Source organism: Carcharodon carcharias, chromosome 12 (assembly GCF_017639515.1).
Source record: "Carcharodon carcharias isolate sCarCar2 chromosome 12, sCarCar2.pri, whole genome shotgun sequence".
NCBI classification, from domain to species: Eukaryota; Metazoa; Chordata; class Chondrichthyes; order Lamniformes; family Lamnidae; genus Carcharodon; species Carcharodon carcharias.
The window spans coordinates 98427625-98442240 of record NC_054478.1 but is presented as its reverse complement, the minus strand read 5'-3'; the positions used below and the strand labels follow the sequence as shown (position 1 = coordinate 98442240).

The following is a 14616-nucleotide window of genomic DNA, read 5'->3' as shown; positions in this document are numbered from 1 at the left end:
AAAAAGAACTTTTGAATGCACAGGTGTCCAATCATTGTATATATAATCTTTAGAATGATTGACCTAAACGGAGTTGGTATATTTGGTGACCACTTTGGTGCCTTCGGAGGCGGCATGTTTGGCCAGTTCCCCTGGCAGCGTGAGGCGGACGGTGCTCTGGATCTCCCTGGCTGAGATGGTGTGGCACTTGTTTGTAGTGAATGAAGTGCGAAGCCTTGGAGGAGATGCGCTCGAAAATGTCGACAGCGAAGGAATTCATAACACTCACGGCCTTGGACGAGATCCTGGTGGAAGGGTGGACTTGGGGAGCACCTTGTACATGTAAATGGAATAGCTCTGCTTGCGAGATTTTCTCTGCTTCTTAGGCGGCTTCTTGGTTACTTTAGTCAGCGACTGTTTCGACGTCTTGTGGGATGCACTGCCCTTCACCACAGCCGCCACGTCAAGCATTCCACTCGACATGGAGCAACTCATGTCACAATCATATGATTCACACTTCTAAGTATCTGTTTAATTGCACTGTGTTTAGGTTTGCTGAATTCTCATTACGTTGTTACTTGCTGCAATGGTCACAGTATTTTAAGGACGTCGCACTTTGTTCCTCATCAGATTCTGATGATGTGGTTCTACCGATATGCCATTTATTGTCTCACATCATCAGTAGTGTCAGCACTGAGTATCCTGACTTCATTTTGTTTAAGACTTGGCCATCATTTGTGAATGTACAGCATAGGCACACATAAGGTAACCCAGCGGGTATTGCTCACCTGGTTTTGAGCCCTCTGAGAATGCTGTCTGTGCAGCGCTTGCAGCCAAGTCATTGCACGTCATGCTGGTGTCCTGGTGTGAGTTGTGAGGATGCAAAGAGGCCTCAAGGGGAGTCAGACAGCTAAGTGAGTGGCCACGAACATGGTAGATGGAGTATGAGGGTCAAAATGTGAGGCCCTCCACTGTGATCTGAGGAATAGAAAACTAGGGTCTTTCCTATATGTTGAGATAATAAGAAACACGGATGGCCAAACAGACTTGGCTGTCCTTGTTCAAAAAAAAACTGTTAGCTAACATGCAGCTGTAGGCAGCAAGTAAGGAGGCAACTGCCAAGTTGCCCCTGATTGCAAGAGGGATTGAGTGCAGGATTAAAGAGGTCTGGCTGCAGTTGACTTCAGCCATGGTGAGACCTCACCTGAAGTATTCTGTGTTCAGTTCATCTTCTAACCTAGGGAAGGATAGCCCTCCCATCAAGAGATTACAACCAGGTTTCACCAGACTGATTCCAGGGACTGTGGGATTGTGCTTTTAGGTGAGAAAGAGAAGAATGGGTCTATATTCTTGATGGTACAGAGGACTGAGAGACTATCTATGTGAAGCATAAAGACCTTTCACCGGGCTCTACAGGATGAATGCAGGAAAGATGTTTCCAATGGCTGGGCTGTCCAGAACAATGGGATAGTCTCAGAGTAAGAGGTTGGGCATCTAAAACTGAGATGTGTAGGTATTTCAACACTCGGAGGGTGGTGAGTGTTTGGGAGTCTCCACCACATAGGGCAGTAGAAGCTCTAGCATTGAGTTTGCTCAACTAGTAGATCAATAGATTTGCAGCTAAAATGCCAGGATCCTCGAGGATTTAATCTGGCACACTGTTGTGCCCCCCTCCCCCCAACATTCAACATTCCCAACCCCCACCACCCCCAGGTCCCAGAGAGCTAACCCCTGCTTCCGTTCCTCCTTCCATCCCTCCCCCTCTCTTCATTCCACACCCCCTGCTTTGGTCAACTCGAGTTGCACAGGGTTTGTTGCAGCTCTTGACCTTGCTGGGATCTCGATGTTATGAGATCCAGGAGTCAGGGAGTAAACCTGTTGCCATGTGGGCTTTACCATAAAGAGAACACGCCTAAACGTGGTTCTCATCCAGTTGACTCATGATTATTAGAGTGTCCCTTTTGTTGGCCAACTGTGCTCACCAATAACTCCACCCACCCAAAACGCCTTTCCTCCCACGTCAAAGGATCATACTTTCAGAATGACTGTGTTTCAAAGAACGCATTTAAGAACTGTTGTACGTCACATTTCTGACCCGTTCCACCATCTTCCACTTCCCTCGTCACCCATCAACTTTCCTCCATCATCCTTGACCCACCCAATATAACCATTCTTCTTCCATCACCCTTCAGTCGTCCTCCATTACCCTTGAGCCTATAATCATCACCCTCCACATGCCTTCTCTCCCCTCTGAACCTACACACGTTATCATCCCCATGCCATTATTCGTGTCACCTGTTTTGTACGTTTCCTTGACACCCCCCATGAGACCATCTGCAACCCGACTATGACCCTGTACCTGCCACCTTACTGCATCCCACCGCCCTCTCTCACTGTGACTGTTCAGTCTGCTGCCCAGTACCTTCAGTTCAACTCCCAGGGCCCCGCCATACACAGCACCAACCCTGCCCTTAAGTAACGTCTTTCTCCCATAATCCCTGTCTGGAAACCTCTTCCCCCACCAACCACAGGACTTCCACACCCAACATACAAGACTCTTCCCTTCCTCCCAAGTCCCTGCATTCTCGCATTCCCTCCCTGCCCCCCCTCTCTGTCTGGACAGATTGGCCTCCTTCCCCGGACATCATTCCTGCCCCAGACAGTCTGGCCTCCTTCCCCGGGGGGACACCCTGCCCCACTAACACTTGCATCTTTGCCCAGGCCCAATTCCATCCTTCCCCGTTGACCCTGCCTCCCTTGTCCAGTCTCCTTGACCCTTGCCCAGTAGACTCCATCATCCATCCCTTGGTCATCCTTCCTGCATCTTGGACAACCAACACCTAACTCAATCAGAGCCTGCCATAGAGGAAACTCCTCCTGAAAGAGGGCAAGGGCTACTTACACCAAAATCCAGGAAGATGACTACCCTGCCTGGTGCACTCCACTTATATGCAGTCATGAATCTGAAAGCACATATTTCTCACTCATGGAGAATTTAATTTGAAGGGGGAACTTAATTTTGGCGAGCTGGCCTTTTAATGAAAAGGCATGACTCACAAATGCATGCAAAAGGGAAACACTGGGAAGCTCGACTGCCTTTAAAGTTCTGAGGACTTAATTGCCAAACTTTATCCCGCTGTTGGAAAGCTGAATTTTGGCTTCTTTCCCAATTAAGTTCCCTCCTCCCACCTTTCTTGCCACTCTAGGTTTGGCCAGAAGATGCTGCCCCATGGGTGGGAATAGGGAGGATGTCCTGCTGAAAGAGTATCAGGCATTAGGATCTAAATTAAAAAGCAGGATCTCAAGGATAATGATATCTAGATTACTGCCAAAGCTACATGCAAATAGGTACAGAAGCAGACAGATCAGGATAACTAACATGTAGCTAATGGCTAGTATGGAAAAGAGGGGTTCCTATCCATAAGACCATAAGACATAAGAGCAGAAATTAGGCCATTCGGCCCATCGAGTCTGCTATTCAGTTCCAGTCCTTGAAAAGGAAGGAGCTGTACAGATGGAATGGGCTCTATTTGAACTGAAATGGGACTTGTGTCCTAATGGAAGGGGCAAATAGGCAGGTGGCAAAGGTCTAGTATGATAGTAGGGGGAGGGATCTATAAGAAACATAAGCAGTTTAAATGTAAACAAAATAAAGGCAGGAGAACATAGGAAAGAATAAAGTAAGGGGTGGGGAGACAGTGAGGGCAAGGGAATAAATAGAGTTATAGAACAGGAGTCTGAAAAGATAGTTAAGCATAAAGTGAGTGGGAATCCTATTAAAAATGAGTTAAACTATTAGTAGATCCATAATAAAACAGGAGAGCTGGGGGAACCTGACATAGTAGGGATTTTTGAGACATGGCCACAGAAAATTGGGTACAGGTATTAAACATTGCAAAGTAAATCATACTTAGAAAAGAAAGAATGGGGAAAAGGAGAGGTGGAATAGCTGTACTTATGGGGATAATATAATGGCAGTAGAAAAAAGGGACACAACTATCAGCAAGGCAAAAATAGAAATATATGGATAGAGATAAAAGACTAGAAAGGATCAATCACTCTATTGGGTGTAGTCTATAGACCACTGAATAGTGGAAGGGAGGTGAAGGAAGAAATATGCAGACAAGTCAGGGAATTGAGTAAAAATAAAATAACAATGTTTGGGAATTTCAACTACCCTGATATTAATTGGACAGAAGGGGAGAGAGGTTAAGGGTGGGAGAGAGGTTAAAGGAATGGGGTTCCTACAATGTGAAATAAATGTGCTTGGTTTGTTTTTTTGGTGGCCTTGCTAACCTGCAGTGGAACTTTTAGTGATTGGTGCAATTCTGCTCTGAGATCCCTCTGTTTCTCCACCCCACTGAGACTTGCACTTTCCAAGTAATAAATGACCTCCCTATTCTTCCTGCCAGAATGTGGGCTAGAGGGTCTGAACTATGAGAAAAGATTGGATAGGCTGAAGTTGTTTTCCTTCGAGCAGCGCAGGTTGAGAGAGGACCTGACAGAGATGTATAAGATTATAGCATAAAAGCAAAATACTGCGGATGCTGGAAATCTGAAACAAAAACAGAAAATGCTGGAAAAACTCAACGGATCTTCTCTGGCGAGAAGAGCAGAGGTAATGTTTCAAGTCCATAAGGCTCTTGCTGATATGGAATCGAAATGTTAACTCTGTTTCTCTCTGCACAGGTGCTATTAGACCTGTTGAGATTTTCCAGCATTTTCTGTTTTTGTGTATCAGATTATGATGGGCATAGATAGGGTGGACAGGGAAGCACTTTTTCCATTGGTAGAGGAGTCAATATCCAGGGGGCATAGAATTAAGGTAAGAGGTTAAGAGGGGAGTTGAGAAATCTTTTCACCCAGAGGTGGTGGGAGTCTGGAACTCACTGCCTGAAAGGGTGGTTGAGTCGTAAACTTAAGTAGTATTTAGATATTCACTAGCATTGCCAAAGCCTCCAAGGCCATGGGTCAAACACTGGAAAATGGGATTAGTGTAGCCAGGTCTTTGTTGAGCATCATGGGCACGATGGGCCGAATGGCCTCCTTCTGTGCTGTAAACATCTAAGTCTATGTACCATCTCGTATTTATCTGTGTTGAACTTCATTTGTCAATTATTTGCCCATTCTGCAAGTTTGTTAATGTCTTCATGCAATTTGCTGCAGTTCTCCTCAGTATTGATTATTCCCCTTAATTTAGTGTCAGCTGCAGATTTAGAAATTGTGTTTTGATTCCAAAGTCCTAATTGTTAATGTAAATTGTAAACAATAGTGGTCCCAGCACTGATTCTTTTGAAACACCTCTTACCACCTTTTACCACTGAATAACCACACTTTAACAAAACACCTTTCCAATCCAATATGTAAGAAGTCTAACAAGGGAAGATTGGCTATTGGATCTAATAAAGGGGAATCAACCAGAGCAGATAAGAGAAGTAAAAGTAGGGGAACATTTAGGCAATAGAGGTTACAATATAATATGTTTTAAGATGGTGATAGAGGAGGATATAAGTATGATGAAGACCAGGTTAACAGATGCAAAAAACAAACTAAACACTAGTGAATGAATAAAGACATAAGGGAACAGTTGAGGGTTAGGAAAGAGGCATACATAAAGCACATAGATAGCAGAGGAGTGCATAGTAACAGAGTATATGAAGAGATTAGGAGAGATGTCAAAAAATAATTAGGAAGGCAAAGAGAAACTATGAAATTAAATTATCAAGGAACTTAAAACAAAATAGTAAAATATTTCATATGCACATCAATAAAAAAGGGAGACTGTGATGGGAATAGGACCATTAAGGGGTAGGCAGGATAATGCCACAGGTAACAATAGAGATATGGCAGAAATATTGAATAATTATTTTGCTTTGTATTTACCAGGGAGATAGAACAGATAGACATAACACTAATTATGAGATAAGCGCATTTAATATAAAAACAGGGATGTGTGAATAAACTAAACAAACTCAAAGAGCATGGTCTGGATGGAGTGCAGCCAAGTATTTTAAAATAAATACTCTATTATTGGGATTACAATCAAAGCCAAATGTTTAATGCAATTTAAAGCTACAATTGGAAAGATTTTAGCTATAACATATTCCAAAATGCTTGCTATTTTTCTGCCATTTTTATGCTTCAATTCTGAAATGGGATCAAAACAAGTTTTTTTTTACAAAACTGAAAAACAAAACATTTAGAATTCTGTTATAAGCTCATTTATAAATAGATTTGAAAATGCTGAGCATGTTAACATTACACAGTAAATAGTGCAAAAAAATTGTAACACAAAAAAATCTCATACATAGATCTGGCTTTTCAACCTGGGCTGCTAATGTCCCTATTTCAAAATGGAGATAATTGCATTAGAGGCAGTTCAAAGAAGGTTCACTTGACTCATTCTTGGGATGAAAGGCTTATCTTATGAAGAAAGGCTGAAAGGGTTAGGCCTATGCCCACTGGAGTTTTGAAGAATGGGAGGTGACTTTAACGAACACGTAAGATCCTGAGGAGACTTGATAGGGTGGATTCTGGGAGGATGTTTCCTTTTCCAGGGGAGGCTAGAACTAGTGGGACACAGTTCAAGAAGAAGAGGTCTACTTTTAAGGTGGAGATGAGGAGAAATCTTTTCCCTCAGAGTGTCATTAGTCTGTGGAATTCTCTTCCCCAGAAAGGAGTGGAAGCTGGGTCATTGAATTTATCCAAGGCTGAGTTAGATGAGTTTTGATTGACAAGGGAGTCAAGGGATATGAGGGGTAGACAGGAAAGCAGAGTTGAGGTCACAACCAGATCAGCCATGATCTTATGGAATGAAGGAGCAGTCCTGAAGGGCCGAATGACCAATTCCTGTTCCTAAGTTCTATGTTCCTATATAATCAATCAGTCTGTCCATTCAGCCACATCTTTGACAGCTGTTTTATTCTTGGAATAATTAAATTTGGAGGAACCTCTTTCATGGAATCCTTTAAATAGAGAGTCTCTTTTTATACCTTGAAGAATTTTAGTTTTCATTGTAAACTGGACAAATTACTTTAAAATAGAACCAGGTATTCTCATCCTAAGGAGAGGGAAGCAACAAGTTACATTTATTTATATAGAACATTAACAACAAAAATGTGTCTGAAAGCTTCACGGAGGCATAATCAAAAATTAACAGAGAGCCTGGCAATGTCGCTTCTCCCCATAAGCCAAGACTGACTAGAAAATGCAACCCTTAAGTGATAATGCGTGTTTCTAATGCAATTGTACAGTAGCTAAAATGATAGAAAACACTTTATTTGGCTATATTGCAGCTGGAGAGTATAGTTTAAGATCATTGTTGAACCTCTTTTTTAAGTGATCTATAAATGTAACTGGAAAGATATTTTTCAGTTTTACATTGAATAAGCTACATAATATTCACATTTAAGTAGTTTTAAACAATACTCTGTTGAAAACTATATATTCACTGCATGTTTACAGTTAGATTTTAAAACAATTGTAAGCTTGGATTTAGATAGATTTTGCTACTCTTCCATTACTAAGCATCGAAATTCTCCAATCATTAGACTGAGCCTGCAGAGAACAGTTGTCAAAAATCCACAGAAACAGGCTAATGATGTTTTCACCTGGAGTTCATTAACCCACCATAAAACTTAGCACCTATATTGTAACTTAAAAAAAACATTACAACACAGTTACATGCCAAATTTAATTCTAAGAAATTATCTCTCCTATTAAGGAAATATATTTTAGTGTGTAGTACAATTTACTGTTTCCTGTTAAGTATTGAGAGATAATCACTTTTCATTTGAACATTCAAAGTCAATTAAGTGCAGCTATAGTTAAAGATTTAAAAAATAGATTTTTTTTCTTCAACAGTTGTAACTAATTATGATTTACCCAATTCACATATGGTACCTTTATTCAGTTCAACCTATTGAATCTAAGTGGGGTCCTGGGACAAGCAATAAATCATATCCAAGAAGTAGTGGAGAGACTGCTTCAACTATAACTGTTGAGATAGAAACCATCTGCTACCTGTACAGCTGGAGGGGAAAAATCACTTCAACAGAAATTTAATCCTTTAACAGAGTTACAGCTTTGACCCGACCACTGAGTTATGTACTGTTACCAATTAAAAACTCCGCTTCATTTTGGATTATGCAAGTCTTTGGTGTGGTCACCCTAGACCTTATACTAATTATCCCCCAATCTCCATTCATTTCCCTCCACAAGGGGTACAGCTAAAGGCATGACAGTCTCCCCTATTGTCACCATGACATGCAAAAGACTGGCACTGTAGGATTCAGCTGAGCGCCTCAATCAAAGAATCACAGTCATTTTACTTTAGCACCAAGTTATCTGTGTCGTGCCCTATAGCTCAAAGAACACAAATTGTACGATTTGGTGTGACACGTGGTGATTTTCTTAAGGGAGAAGAATGATATTTAAACAAGGAAGAGTGAAAAACTATGGAGGGTAAGTAAGGAAAGATTTTTTTAAAAATTAAGCAGCTCCCTGACAGCTCAATGGGTAAAAACCTTGCCAATTTAGCGGTGAACCATACTAACCAGAAAGTCCTGGATTCCATTCTTGATCCATGTTGAGTTTCCTGATTTGAACTGGGGTACTACAGAAGGTCTCCACTTCCTAAGGAGTAGAAACTTCAGCCTGTGTTCCTGCTCCTAGTTGCTGTCCAAAGACCTCCCACCAGAAAATGCTCATATGGACAACAGGCATGACCAGGATGAGGCTTTGCTGCAATGTGAGCTAATTCAATATCAACCAGTGGGGAGTGGGGGAGTAGTGGAAGTGGAATTTAGGTGTCAGACCAAATGTTTCAAACATATCCAATTGCTCTTGGAATATGGGCAACATTGGCAAAGTTGCATTTCCATTGCCCATACCTAGATGTCAGAAGAAAATTGTTAGGTTTAAAAGAATCCAGGATTTTACTTTATCTGAAATCTTTCTTGTTACATAGAGTCATTACGGCACAGAAGGAGGCCATTCAATCCATCATGTCCATGCTCGCTCTCTGAAGAGCGATCTGGTCGATCCCACTCTCCTGCTCTGTGGTCTTACAAGTTTATTTCCAAGTGTCCATCAATTTATTTTTTGAAGTCATTCATCATCTCCACTTCCACCATCCTTGTAGGCAGTAAGTTCCAGGTGATTGCCACTTGCTACATAAAAAAGTTCTTCCTCGAGCCCTTTCTGCATCTCTTGCCCAAAACCTTAAATTGTCTCTCCTGGTCCTTGCATGATTAGCTAACGGGAACAGCCTTTCTTTGTTCACCTTATCAAAATTTGTCATAATCTTGTACATCCCTATCAAATCTCCCCTCAGCTCTTTTGCTCTAAGGAGAACAACAATCTCTAACCTAACCTTCTAGCTAAAATTCCTCATCCTGGAACCATTCTGTTAAATTTCCTCTGCACCCTCTCAAGGACCTTCACATCCTTACTAAAGTGTGGTGAACGGAACTGGACGCAATACTCTCGTCTGACCAGAGCTTTATAGAGGTTCGGTATAACTTGCCTGCTTTTGTACTTCATACCTACCTCCATTTATGAAGCCCAAGATCCCATATGCTTTGGTAATTATACTCTCAATATGGCCTGCCACCCCCAAAGATCCAAGTACATAAACCCCCAGGTCCCTCTGTCCCTACACAATCTTTAGAATATCGAGGATATGATGAAATCTTCCACTTCCTCTGCCCATTCTGCTAGTCTACATCCTGCTGCAGTCAACTGGTATCATCCATTCTGTCACATCTCCAAGTTTGGTATAATTGGCAAATTTTGAAATTTGACTGTATCCCAGCATACAAGTCATTTATATATGTCAAAAAAAAACAATGGTGCTAGCACTGCTTCTTGGAAACATCACTGCCTACCATTCTCCAGTCCGAAAAATGACCATTTACCACGACTCACTGTTTTCTGTCCTTATGCCAATTTTTTATGCAAGCTATTACTGACCCTCCTATTCCATGAGTCTCAATTTTGTTAATCAGCTTTTTATAATGGTATACTGTCAAATGCTTTCTTAAAGCCATTTAAATAATATCCATGGCATTCCCTTCATCAACCTTCTCTGTTACTTCATCAAGAAAAATTCAATCAGATTAGTCAAGCACGATCTACCTTTTACAAGTCTATGTGCACTCTCCTTACCTCAAACCTCTACAAGTACCCACTGATTGCTGTTTCCAAAATCTTACTCACCATTCATGTTAACCTGTAGTTACAAGTAATGTCCTTACACCCTTTCTTCAATAAGGGTTTCACGTTTTCTACTCTCCAATCCTCTGGCCCATATCTAGGGAAGGTTGGAAGATTATGGCAAGCCCTTCCATTATCCCCCACCCCCACTTCCTTTAGCAACCTGGGATGCAGGCCAACTGGACCAGGTGACTTATCCACTCTAAACATAGACCGCCTTTCCAGCACACCCTGTCTATCAATTTTCACCCTCTCCATTACCTCTACCATCTCTACTTTTACCAATATTTGGTCAGCTTCCTCTTCCTTAGTAAACAGTGATATAAAGTACTCATTAAATATTCTAGCTTTACCTGTGCCTCTAAGCATATTTCTCCCCAAGTAGGACCCACACTGCTACCCACTTACTATTTACATGCTGGTAGAAGATTCTTAGTTCCCTTTTATGTTAATTGTCACCCTATTATCACATTCTCTTCTTTGTCAGTGCTATCTTCCTCTTCACTTCCCCTTTCAATTTATTGGGCAGGATTTTATGCCCCATGGGCGGGCGCGTACCCAACCCGATCGCGTATAAAATAGTGCGTGATGATGTCAGGTGAGCACCCGACGTCATCGCGCACTTGCATGGTATTTTGGTCGGCAGGTGCGTGCAAGAGTTGGTAGCGTGCCCACCGACAATTGTGAGGCCTATTAAGGCCCTTAATCAATTAATTTAAACATAATTTTCGTTGTCTATCTAACCTTATGGTTGGCGGGTGAGTGAATTGGCCAAGTGGTCTTTTGATCTTTTAGCAAACCTCATCCACGGGCGGGATGAGGTCTCCACAGTTAAATAAAAAGTAAATATAAATTTTTGGGCAGAATTTTTATTTTGTTCATGTTTATTGTGAATTAGTCCCGTGTTGGGATATTTTTTTCAGATTTTAAGAATCTTTATTTTTGATTTTAAAGTTGTTCAGCTCCTTCAGGGAGCTTTCAGCGCATGCTCCCGCACGCATGTGCTGACTTTTGTGCTTGCGCTCCTCCTGCCCACCACCCCGGCAGTGCTGAGGCTTTCAGTGCACTTTCAAGCTGGCTGGCTGTTAATTGGCCAGCCAGTGTGAAATCGCGGTCTGTGTCAGTCATGGACGGCGGACTGTTTCCCAGCCACTCCCAGGCCTGCCCGACAACCTGAAAATCCTGCCCATTGTGTTTGACCTGGTTCTTGCTTGAAGAATCCATTTGACATGCAAAATACACCCTCTTTTTTCATTTTTATCATATCCCCTATTGCCCTTGTCATCCAAGGAGACCTGGGTTTGGTCTCTGTATCTTTCCCCCTTGTTGGATTACACCTTAGCTGCACTAAACATTTTCTCCCTCAAGATCACCCATTCTGTACTGTTTTTCCTATCAATTTTTGGTTCTATTTTACTCTGGCTAGATCCCCCCTGATTCCACTGAAGTTAGCCCTCTTCTAATTTAGAACTTCTACTTTAGATTGTTCTTCTCCATTACCAATCTAAACCTCATGATACAATGACAATTCTTACCGAAGTGTTTTCCCACATACACTTGGTCCATTTGGCCACATCAGAAAAAAATTTTATGACAAAAATCACCCCTCACACACTTTTGAAACAAAATTGGCCATGCTCCTTTTCCAGGAAATATTTCTATATTGCAAAACAACTTCAGCTTGGGGTGATTCTGTGGTGTAATGTAGTTGTTGGTACGTTGAAAATCTCCCGGTTTATGCTGTGCTATGAATTTCTGAATAACCGTGTAATAGAGAAATAAATGGCTACATAAGCAGTTATTTAGAAATTTTGATCACAGTTTTCTAATTATAGGAAAATTCATACATGCCATCACTGGGTCTTGCACCATTCTTCTGATGCTCTATGATTAGAGAGCAGGGTTGGTGGGCAGAGGTGGTGTGATGTGCTTCATTATATAAACTTGAGTAGCAGCCCACCCCAAAAAAAGCATTGAAAGGCCTCACAGAAATGCTTACCCTTACCATTCCAGTATCTCTACCTTCACAGAAATCTTTCAGATCCCCACTCTTCTCTGTATTCAACAGTGTCTCTATATCCCTTTCCAAGCTCCAGGTGCTATTGTCTGTAACCTGCTGGGGGCTGACTCCCAATACTGCTGCCTCTTTCCGTCTGCAGTTATACACCACGCGACACAATAAGTGAAAGCAGAAGAATAAAAAATATGAAGAGGTAAGGAAGTAAATAATCAGGGAAGAAATGAGAGAAAGAAAGTATATACAAGAAAGAACACAAATACAAGTGACAGAGAAGTGGGGGACAGTAAAAGAAAGAAAGAGAAGTGAAGGAAGTGGAAGTAGCATGGGCTAAAATTTCCAAAGCAAAATAAATTGAGAGGTGAAAATGGTATTCATTTATATTCAAAAGGGATCTAATCACACAAGACTCCCTTGACAGTTGTGACACATGAATCTGGCCTAATGGTTCAAATATTTACACACTGCTTACAATTCAATACCATTCAGCCCATCCTGTCTATACTAGAGTTAATGTGCCAGAAATGGGGATGTTCACTGATGATTGCACAATGTTCAGCACCATCCACGACTCCTCAGATACTGAAGCAGTCCATGTCCAAGGCCTGGACAATAAACAGGCTTGGGCTGACAAGTGGCAAGGAACATTTGTGCCACACAAATGTCAGGCAATGACCATCTCCAACAAGAGAGAATCTAACCATTGCTCCTTGACGTTCAACGGCATTACCATCACATAATCCCCCACTATTAACATCCTGGGAGTTACCATTGACCAGGATCTGAACTGCACAAGCCATATAAATATTTGGCTACAAGAGCAGTCAGGGGCTAAGAATCTTGCGACGAGTAACTCACCTCCTGACTCCCAAAAGTCTGTCCACCATCTACAAGGCACAAATCAGGAGTGTGATGGAAAACTCTCCACTTCCTGGATGAGTGCAGCTCCCACAACACTCAAGAAACCTGACACCATCCAGGACAAAGCAGCCCGCTTGATTGGCACCCCTTCCACAAACATTCACTTCTCCAACACCGATGCGCAGTAGCAGCAGTGTGTACCATCTACAAGATGCACTACAGGAATTCACCAAGGCCCCTTAACAGCACTCTCTAAACTCACGACCACAACCATCTAGAAGCACAAGGGCAGGAGACACCACCACCTGGAAGTTCCCCTGCAAGTCACTCACCATCCTGCTTGGAAATATATCGCTGTTCCTTCACTGTTGCTGGGTCAAAATCCTGGAACTCCCTCCCTAACAGCACTGTGGGTGCATTTACACCACATGGACTGCAGCGATTCAAGGCTGCAGCTCACCACCACCTTCCCAAGGGCAACCAGTGAAGGGCAATAAATACTGGCCCAGCCAGTGAAGACCAAATCCCATGAATGAATATAAAAAACATAAGCCTCCTCCTACCTTACTTCAATGCCACTGTCTTCCACAAGGTGGCTTTCCTTATACACCCGACTTAAAGCATAACAAAAAAAATTGATAAAGATCTGCCTTAAAAGTGTAGCATTTAGCATTATTTATATTTCATTTCAGCATCAAATAGTTTTTCAGAGATAGAAATATAACTTTTAACTGAATAATTAAAATTATCACCCAGTGATCAGTATATTGTGTGTGCATACTTAATACTTAGCCCTTCCCCCAATTTCTTCTGAAAAACAACAAATATTGTGTCGTGGTAAAATAGCTGTGTAGGTCAGAAGGCCGCAGAATGAAGAACAAGCAGTGCATGACATTAGGAATAGCAGCATAATGACCATCTAACTGAAGGTTTACAGTTACAATAAAGTTATTTGCATCATCTAATGTAGCAAGGGTTATAACATTTAGAAAATATGTGGGACGTGTAAGATAATGCATGGTGTTTTTAATTACAATAAATTAAAGCACCTCAAGTGTATTCTTTTATGCTTATACAAAATTTATCACATTTAGACACACTAAATAAAATGCATATCTGCATGGATAAGTAAATACATTCACAAGCCAAATGGATGAAAGCCATCTTGTGGAAGACAACAGTATTGCAAACTTTTGCCATTCACAATTCATGTAAACATGGAGCTTATCTAGCTCCAAGAATTAACCCAACAATTAGAGACATGTACATGGTTGAGATCCTGGCAGGGTACATCAGCTCAGATCCAAATTTGTCATAACACTTTGGAGAGCATGACTCAGTCAAAGAGGGAGCAAACTTTTCCTGTACATGGATCAATGTTCTTTGTGCAACAATTTCCCCATGGTGTTTTGTAACCACTGCAAATCACTGAAAAGATTGAGAAGTATTTTGTACTGTACAGTGCAGAACTGCAGCCTATTTCAATTTATACTTAAATTAGCCAGGAACAGAAAGAGCTGCAATTGTATTTTTAAATCTGACTC

At 41.6% G+C, this 14616-nt stretch overlaps 1 protein-coding gene across 9 annotated transcripts in view; it reads right to left on the bottom strand.

The window, feature by feature from the left end:
* The window catches only part of pms1 (PMS1 homolog 1, mismatch repair system component), a 118285-nt gene that overhangs the window by 12183 nt on the left and 91486 nt on the right, over positions 1-14616 (bottom strand). The window lies entirely within an intron of this gene.